The following is a 10,651-nucleotide window of genomic DNA, read 5'->3' on the forward strand; positions in this document are numbered from 1 at the left end:
TCAAAACTTTTGGCCACGACTGTACAATCAAAAAGACATTTATGTCTGAACTGATAAACTGATGTTATATTGTATACGTCTCATATTTAAAATGAATCAGACATGCTTTTTGATTACTAAAATCTAATTTAACCAATAAACCTGAATGTAGAAATATTAAAACAGGAGAAATATGGAATCCAGAAAAATTCAACAAAAAACTCGGGTTTCAATCACGGAAGAGCCCCTAATTAGCATTTCACCCTGACCAATATCTTGACAGAGCAATAATATCCTACATGACTTAACAGAAAGTATTTACCATTTCTGGCTGAGTTGAGCTGCTCTCTCAGAGCACTGTTTTCTTTCTTCAGCACTGCGTTAGCATTTCTCAGCTGCTCAGAGAGATGAGCCTCCGGTTTCTGCAGTCAAAACAAGCATAAATACACATGCAACTTGAAAAGGTCTTGTTTTCTGATACATTTTGGTTGTCAACAAACATAATGCACATTTATTGTAAACATCATATCTGTTTATTTACTAATATATATACAGTACAGACCAAAAGTTTGGACACACCTTCTCATTCAAAGAGTTTTCTTTATTTTCATGACTATGAAAATTGTAGATTCACACTGAAGGCATCAAAACTATGAATTAACACATGTGGAATTATATATGTAATTATATACATAACAAAAAAGTGTGAAACAACTGAAAATATGTCATATTGGTTAAATATGTCATAGGTTCTTCAAAGTAGCCATTTATATATATATATACACAAATACACACACACATAAAATAACTTTATTATTTCAATCTCAACATACACTCCAGCAAAGTAAAGAATACAGAAGACGACTTTAGAAGTATTTCTAAAGTCAGGATTTCAGGATTTTGGACAAACTATTAGATGATGATTTTGCTTCCTACAGAGCTCAAATAAGATTTAATTTCAAATCTCAACATGGATGCAAATCATCAGACAAAGCATTGTTACTGTAAATGTATCTCTAATGTATCTCTTGCTCTGGCTACTGTGTATAGACCACCAGGGCCGTATACAGAATTCCTAAAAGAATTTGCAGATTTCCTCTCAGACCTTCTAGTTACAGTTGATAAGGCGCTAATCATGGGAGATTTTAATATTCACATTGATAATGCAAATGATACATTAGGACTTGCGTTTACTGACCTAATAAACTCCTTTGGAGTCAAGCAAAATGTCACCGGGCCCACTCATCGTTTTAATCATACACTAGATCTAATTATATCGCATGGAATCGATCTTACTGCTATAGATATTGTACCCCAAAGTGATGATATTACAGACCATTTCCTTGTATCGTGCATGCTGCGTATAACTGATATGTCTCTATGAACTATATGTCTCAGCGTTATCGTCTGGGCAGAACTATTGTTCCAGCCACCGAAGAAAGATTCGCAAATAACCTGCCTGATCTATCTCAACTGCTATTTGTACCCAAAAATACACATGAATTAGATGAAATTACTGACAACATGGGCACTATTTTCTCTAATACATTAGAAGCTGTTGCCCCCATCAAATTGAAAAAGGTTAGAGAAAAACGTACTGTGCCATGGTATAACAGTAATACTCACTCTCTCAAGAAAGTAACTCGTAGTCTTGAACGCAAATGGAGAAAAACTAACTTGGAAGTTTTTAGAATTGCATGGAAAAACAGTATGTCCAGCTATAGACAGGCTCTAAAAACTGCTAGGGCAGAGCATATACACAAACTCATTGAAAATAACCAAAACAATCCAAGGTTTTTATTTAGCACAGTGGCTAAATTAACAAATTACTAGACGCCACCTGATTCAAATATTCCACCAACGTTAAATAGTAATGACTTTATGAATTTCTTCACTGATAAAATAGATAACATTAGAAATACAATAGCGAATGTAGATTCTACAGCGTCTAACACTTCAGTTTCATCCATCGCACTCAAAGATAAACTGCAGTGCTTTACAAATATAGGACAGGAAGAGCTAAATAAACTTATCACTGTATCTAAACCAACAACATGTTTATTAGATCCTGTACCCACTAAATTACTAAAAGAGCTGTTACCTGTAGCCGAAGAACCGCTTCTCCATATCATTAACTCGTCGTTATCTTTAGGTCACGTCCCAAAACCATTCAAGCTGGCGCTTATCAAGCCTCTTATTAAGAAACCAAAACTAGATCCTAGTGTACTAGCAAATTATAGGCCTATTTCAAATCTTCCATTTATGTCTAAAATTTTAGAAAAAGTTGTGTCTGCTCAATTGAGCACCTTCCTGCATAAAAATGATCTATATGAAGAATTTCAGTCAGGTTTTAGGCCCCACCATAGCACAGAAACTGCACTTGTTAAAATGACAAATGACCTGCTTCTTGCGTCAGATCAAGGCTGCATCTCATTTCTAGTCTTACTTGATCTTAGTGCTGCGTTCGACACCATAGATCATGACATACTCATAGATCGATTACAAAACTATACAGGTATTCAAGGGCAGGCTCTAAGATGGTTTAGATCCTACCTGTCCGATCGCTACCATTTTGTTTACTTAAATGGGGTGTCATCTCATTTATCATCAGTAAAATATGGAGTGCCACAAGGATCCGTCCTAGGTCCCCTTCCATTTTCAATATACATGTTGCCCCTTGGTAATATTATTAGAAAATACGGAATTAGCTTCCACTGTTATGCTGATGATACTCAGCTATTTATCTCAACGACACCAGATGAAACTTCCCAATTATCTAAGCTAACAGAGTGTGTTAAAAATGTAAAAGATTGGATGACAAATAATTTTCTCCAATTAAATTCGGATAAGACAGAGATATTAATTATTGGACCAAAAAACACCACACAGAATCGTGTAGATTACAATCTGCAGCTAGACGGATGTACTGTTACTTCCTCTACAGTCAGAAATCTGGGTGTTATATTAGACAGCAATTTGTCTTTTGAAAATCATATTTCCAATGTTACAAAAACTGCATTCTTCCATCTTAGAAACATTGCCAAGCTACGAAACATGTTATCTGTTTGTGATGCAGAAAAGCTAGTTCATGCATTTATGACCTCTAGACTGGACTATTGTAATGCACTTCTAGGTGGTTGTCCTGCTTCGTCAATAAACAAGCTACAGGTCGTCCAAAATGCAGCAGCTAGAGTCCTTACGAGGTCAAGAAAATATGATCATATTACCCCAATTTTACAGTCTCTGCACTGGCTACCTATTAAGTTCTGTATCAGTTACAAATTATCATTACTTACCTATAAGGCCCTAAATGGTTTAGCTCCTGCGTACCTAACTAGCCTTCTACCACGCTACAACCCATCACGCACCCTAAGGTCACAAAACGCTGGACTTTTGGTAGTTCCTAGGATAGCAAAGTCCACTAAAGGAGGTAGAGCTTTTTCACATTTGGCTCCCAAACTCTGGAATAGCCTTCCTGATAATGTTCGGGGTTCAGACACACTCTCTCTGTTTAAATCTAGATTAAAAACGCATCTCTTTCGCCAAGCATTCAAATAATGTATCTCTTAAATTGTGAGTGTAGTTGCATCTGCATTTTTATTCTTTAGCTTGGGTTAAACTAATTTTACTTTGTTGGATCAGCAGCTATGCTAATGATGTCTCTATTTGTTTCTATGTTTCGCCACGGGATTTACATCCTGTGGTAACTAGGATTTACACAAGCTCCAGTCTGGATCCAGAACACCTGAGAAGAGATGATGCCGACCCTCAGAGGACCCCAGATGATCCTGACCTTGAATCAACAAACAGAACTAACAATTATTGCTACATGTGTGACTGCATCATATAATTACTATTAATTAATAATATTGATAGTTCATCGTCTAGCTGACTACGTCTTGTATTATTATTATTATTTTTTTATTTTTTCTAAAATCCTGTCAAACGTGCACAAACTACTAGCTACTACTAAATATTGTAGAAACAATTTTCTGTAAAGTTGCTTTGTAACGATTTGTATTGTAAAAAGCGCTATACAAATAAACTTGAATTGAATTGAAAAAAATATATATATTAAAAAATTCAGCTGAAATGAAATAAAATACTAATATTACATGTAAAACTTTAACCAAATGAAAATTTTATTAAATTAAAAGTAAAAAGCTGAAGACTACTAAAACTGAAATAAAATAAATTTAAACTATTTAGAAATACTAAACTAATAAAAATGACAAAATACCTAAAAATTAAACAAAAATGTAAATGAAATAAAATAAAAGCCAAATTAATCTGGCAATGAATCTGATGATAATTATGGGACAATTAGAAGCATTATTGCTAAAATAAAACAAATACATTTTTAATGAATTAATCTTTCATTAAACATCAAATAAATTTTTCATAAAGAAATTAATTTTGACACACAGAAGACTTATTTCTTATATAAAACAGAAATAAGATTTCACAAAATCGAAGAAGAGTTAAACAAACTTTCCACTGTATACTGCCAGCACTGATCTGCACGCCTCTGTTCCAGGCCTCTTTAACCCGGCGTAGGCCACAGCACTGATCCAAGACCAGCTGAAAGTCCAGTCATTTCCCAAGTATCTCTGACGGGCCTATAAGGATGCCGTCTTCACTAATATTTAATTCGTTCAACACATTTCAATGAAGAAATGTTACCCACAATCCCGTTGGGCTGCAGGGTACTAGCTGTGCCTGCAGTATGGCCTCCTCTGTTCCTTCCAAACTAACAGAAACTTACGGTTGACAGATTTGGCTTTGGACCACATCCATACCTAAGACAAAAAGCGTGGACGTTTAGATGATAACAGATCTCATGTTTTTATGAAAAGTTTGAAAGCCATAGCAGCAAAAAGTCGCCTGTTCAAATATAAGTTTCAGGGAAAGGGTGGAAATAGGCATGTCAAATTAAATAAGGACTGCTTTTAGTGCAAATATATATATATATATATATATATATAGTGTGTGTGTGTGTGTGTTCCTTCCGAACTTGTATGAGTTTCTTTCTTCTGTTGAACACAGAAGAAGATATTTGGTAGAATATTGGTAACCAAACAGTTGCTGGTAGCCATTGACCCGTTTAGTATTTTTTTTCCATATTATGGAAGTCAATGGCTACCAGCAACTTGTAACCAATATTCTTAAAAATATCTTCTTTTGAAAGGAACTCATACAGGTTTGAAACAAGAGATTGAGTAAAGCATGACACAATTTGTATTTTAGGGGAAAATATGACTAAGTTCAGGAGGGTTCCAGAACATTTTTGTGCATGCTGAGATAATAAAACATCAGCAGCCTCGTGCTTCAGCTCTACATCTGATGCTGTAATTTCATTAGTCTCTTATTCAATTACACTAGCCCGTGTTTTCAAAAACATCTAATTACATTTTGGAAGTTCTACTTTCTTCTGTACTCCGAGAAAGAGACTTTTCACTGTTGCTCTTATGCATCATGCATATCCAAAAAAAGAAAAGAGCTTTATCTGTAATTAAATCAAATGCCGACAAATTTCTCACCTGTTTGCTCTCCACAGATGTCACTCTCACCGCAGTGAACTTCTCTGGGTCATGACCCTTAGAGTCTGACATTGCCAAGTTCTTGATTTCTAAAAATGAAAAATAATGAAAAATAATCACGATTGAAAGGTGCATTATTTTTTACGTTTTGTTACAATATGAAAGCCTGGAACTTATACCAGCATATTATATACATTAGTGTTTTTAGTTAAAACTTCCATTGTAGAAATGCCAAATGGCAGATAGTTTATTTCACTCAAAAACTGAAAGAATAGGGTAATAAGAGTCATAGTAAAGTAAGCAGCATTTGACTGGCCTAAATGTATTTTTTTAAAGTACTTATGTATTTATTTAAGGTAAAAACTGTATCCTTTGATCGGATAGTTCATGCAAAAAATAAAAATTTTGTCATTTACTCACCCTTAAGATTTTCCAAACCGTATGAATTTCTTTTGGCTGTTTAAAATAATATTACACACATTGAAATGAAGACTGTATGTTACAAACAGTTTCTGATCAGCATTGACTTCTACAGAATTTTTCCATAATATGGAAGTCAATGGGGACCAGCAATTGTCTGGTTATCAACATTCTTCAAAATATCTTCTGTGGCCCTGCAGGTGGTGTTATTGTTACCTAAAACCATTAGAAATAATTTTCATTAACTGAAATAAAATAAAATGCAAACACTAGCTGAAAACTTTTAAAACACTATTTGAAATGATGCCTGGGCAAAACAAAAACTAACAATAAAAAAAAATGAAATGAAAACTGAAAATATGAAAAATTTTATCTAATTCAAAATATTAATGTTTTATAGAAGTACATAAAACTAAAAGAACACTGGATGTATACAAATTAAACAAACCTAAAAGATATCTAATCAGAAATAGACATTTCAATCAATTTAACACTGATTGTCACACAGAGACTAAATGTGGAAGCCCTCAGCAGCTGTCAGCTCAGAAGCCGAAGAACAGAACACACAGAATCCCCTCGGCTGGATATTGATAACAGGTCTACAACCTGAGCACAGTTTACGGCCAACACATTTCCTTGGGCAGCTGTATCCTAATGGTTAGAGCATCACACTTGTAACCTGAAGGTTGCAGGTTCGTTGTAGGTGGGGGGAGTGAATGAACAGCACTCTCTCCACCCACAATACCCATGGCTGAAGTGAACCCCCACAATTGCTCCCGGGGCACTGGAAAACATAGTTGCCCACTGCTCTGGGTGTGTGTGTGTTCCATACTCACTGCTGTGTGTGTGCACTTGGATGGGTTAAAGTCAGGTCAAGTCACCTTTATTTATATAGCGCTTTAAACAAAATACATAGCGTCAAAGCAACTGAACAACATTCATTAGGAAAACAGTGTCAATAATGCAAAATGAAAGTTAAAGGCAGTTCATCATTGAATTCAGTGATGTCATTTCTGTTCAGTTAAATAGTGTCTGTGCATTTATTTGCAATCAAGTCAACGATATCGCTGTAGATGAAGTGACCCCAACTAAGCAAGCCAGAGGCGACAGCGGCAAGGAACCGAAACTCCATCGGTGACAGAATGAAACCTTGGGAGAAACCAGGCTCAGTTGGGGGCCAGTTCTCCTCTGACCAGACGAAACCAGTAGTTCAATTCCAGGCTGCAGCAAAGTCAGATTGTGCAGAAGAATCATCTGTTTCCTGCGGTCTTGTCCTGGTGCTCCTCTGAGACAAGGTCTTTACAGGGGATCTGTATCTGGGGCTCTAGTTGTCCTGGTCTCCGGTGTCTTTCAGGGCAGTAGAGGTCCTTTCTAGGTGCTGATCCACCATCTGGTCTGGATACGTACTGGATCCGGGTGACTGCAGTGACCCTCTGATCTGGATACAGAATGGATCTGGTGGCCACGGTGACCTCGGAATAAGAGAGAAACGGACAAATATTAGCATAGATGCCATTCTTCTAATGATGTAGCAAGTACATAGGGTGTTATGTGAAGTGTTCCCGGTTTACCTAATTAATGCAGCCTAAAAATCCTTTAACGGATTTGGATATTAAAAGCATATTAGTATGTGTAAGCCAGGTTAAAGAGATGGGTCTTTAATCTAGATTTAAACTGCAAGAGTGTGTCTGCCTCCCGAACAATGTTAGGTAGGTTATTCCAGAGTTTAGGCGCCAAATAGGAAAAGGATCTGCCGCCCGCAGTTGATTGTGATATTCTAGGTATTATCAAATTGCCTGAGTTTTGAGAACATAGCGGACGTAGAGGATTATAATGTAAAAGGAGCTCATTCAAATACTGAGGTGCTAAACCATTCAGGGCTTTATAAGTAATAAACAATATTTTAAAATCTATACGATGTTTGATAGGGAGCCAGTGCAGTGTTGACAGGACCGGGCTAAGATGGTCATACTTCCTGGTTCTAGTAAGAACTCTTGCTGCTGCATTTTGGACTAGCTGTAGTTTGTTTACTAAGCGTGCAGAACAACCACCCAATAAAGCATTACAATAATCTAACCTTGAGGTCATAAATGCATGGATTAACATTTCTGCATTTGACATTGAGAGCATAGGCCGTAATTTAGATATATTTTTGAGATGGAAAAATGAAGTTTTACAAATGCTAGAAACGTGGCTTTCTAAGGAAAGATTGCGATCAAATAGCACACCTAGGTTCCTAACTGATGACGAAGAATTGACAGAGCAACCATCAAGTCTAAGACAATGTTCTAGGTTATTACAAGCAGAGTTTTTAGGTCCTATAATTAACACCTCTGTTTTTTCAGAATTTAGCAGTAAGAAATTACTCGTCATCCAGTTTTTTATATCGACTATGCATTCCATTAGTTTTTCAAATTGGTGTGTTTCGCCGGGCCGTGAAGAAATATAGAGCTGAGTATCATCAGCATAACCGTGAAAACTAACACCATGTTTCCTGATGATATCTCCCAAGGGTAACATATAAAGCGTGAAGAGTAGCGGCCCTAGTACTGAGCCTTGAGGTACTCCATACTGCACTTGTGATCGATATGATACATCTTCATTCACTGCTACGAACTGATGGCGGTCAAATAAGTACGATTTAAACCATGCTAACACTTCCATTAATGCCGCCAAAGTGTTCAAGTCTATGCAAAAGAATGATGTGGTCAATTGTGTCAAACGCAGCACTAAGATCCAATAAAACTAAAAGAGAAATACACCCACGATCAGATGATAAAGAGCAGATCATTTGTAACTCTAAGAAGAGCAGTCTCAGTACTATGATACGGTCTAAATCCTGACTGGAAATCCTCACATATACCATTTTTCTCTAAGAAGGAATATAATTGTGAGGATACCACCTTTTCTAGTATCTTGGACAGAAAAGGGAGATTATAATTAACTAGTTCTTTGGGGTCAAGTTGTGTTTTTTGATGAGAGGCTTAATAACAGCCAGTTTGAAGGTTTTGGGGACATATCCTAATAACAATGAGGAATTAATAATAGTCAGAAGAGGATCTATGACTTCAGGAAGCACCTCTTTTAGGAGCTTAGATGGTATAGGGTCTAACATACATGTTGTTGGTTTAGATGATTTAACAAGTTTATTAAGTTTTTCCTCTCCTATAGTAGAGAATTAGTGGAACTGTTCCTCAGGGGGTCTATAGTGCACTGTCTGATGCGATACTGTAGCTGATGGCTGAATGGTTGCAATTTATCTCTAATAGTATCGATTTTAGAAGTAAAGTAGTTCATAAAGTCATTACTGCTGTGGTGTTGGGAAATGTCAAACTCCATTTTTCGGGCTGCTCTCTTTAGGGTGCGAGTATGCTCATTATACCATGGTGTCAAACTGTTTTCCTTAACCTTCCTTAAGCGTAGAGGAGCAACTGTATTTAAAGTGCTAGAAAAGAGAGAGTCCATAGTTTCTGTTACATCATCAAGTTGTTCTGAGGTTTTGGATATGCTAAGGAATTTGGATACATCAGGAAGATAACTTAAAAAGCAGTCTTTTGTGGTAGAAGTGATGGTTCTTCCATACTTGTAACAAGAAGTAGAATTTACAATTTTGGCTATATGAAGTTTGCACAAAACTAAATGCAGTTAAATGCAGAGCACCAATTCCGAGTATGGGTTACCATACTAGGCAAATGTCACATCTTAAAATTTTTCACTTTTAAAAAAGTAATTCTTATAAAAAAGATAATAGGTAATAGTATTTTTGCATGCATGGTTTTTTATTATTTGAGCCTAAATTTAAGGATTTATGTGATGGCTGACAGAGCTCAATACGTTTCAAATTAAAAAAACACATGTAAATAGAAAAAGCACCAGCTAAGTAAGAAAACATCTTTGTCAGTTTGACAGCACATGTGCAGCAAATACTTGCAAAACAAATACAGAAAAGCATTGCAAATACTCATAACACGCACACACACAAAATCGTGCTGCAAGTAGAACAGACCACAAAGGGGAAGATAGAAAATAACCATGATTTTATTATAGTAAAAGTAGTAACCATGCATTGATGACCATTTGTATAACCACAGTTGTACAAATACCATGGTTAAACTAGGTTAGTGTGGTACTTTTACAATGGTTTAAACTACAGTAACCATTTTTATTTGTTTATTTTTAATTATAACAAACCGTTTCAAAAGGCAAATCCAAGTTAAGGATGATCTGTTCCTTCTCTGTGTAAAGATGTAATACATTAAAGCCAGACTTAAGCCTGCATTGAACCAGCTAATATCAATGTGTACGGTTATCACTGCTGTGTAAAAGCATTCATGCCACCTCTCAGCATCATTAACCAGTCTTTTTATAAAGACACATAAATGCCACTTCAGAAGCGCCTCTGAGCCACCACTGCAGTGTAAATTCTGCAATACAGTAAGATGTTATGTAAATATAATTGAACAACCTGACACTGCCTGCGGTCTTGCATGCTCCTGATAGACTGAAACAGTCTCTCGCAAAGGGTGGGTATAAGGCCTTTGTTAGGACAATGACCGACCATAGAGTAACTCTTCCCAGAGCCAGTCTGATCATATGCCAGTAATGTGGCATTGTAGCCCTGCAGTGTATCAAAAATGCCCTGCCTCAAATCCGGAAACACAAAAGCCTGATAATGACCACAGGGAACAGAGGGATTGAACCAAATATAAAGT

The sequence above is a fragment of the Carassius carassius genome, chromosome 32 (assembly GCF_963082965.1).
Source record: "Carassius carassius chromosome 32, fCarCar2.1, whole genome shotgun sequence".
In the NCBI taxonomy this organism is placed as follows: domain Eukaryota; kingdom Metazoa; phylum Chordata; class Actinopteri; order Cypriniformes; family Cyprinidae; genus Carassius; species Carassius carassius.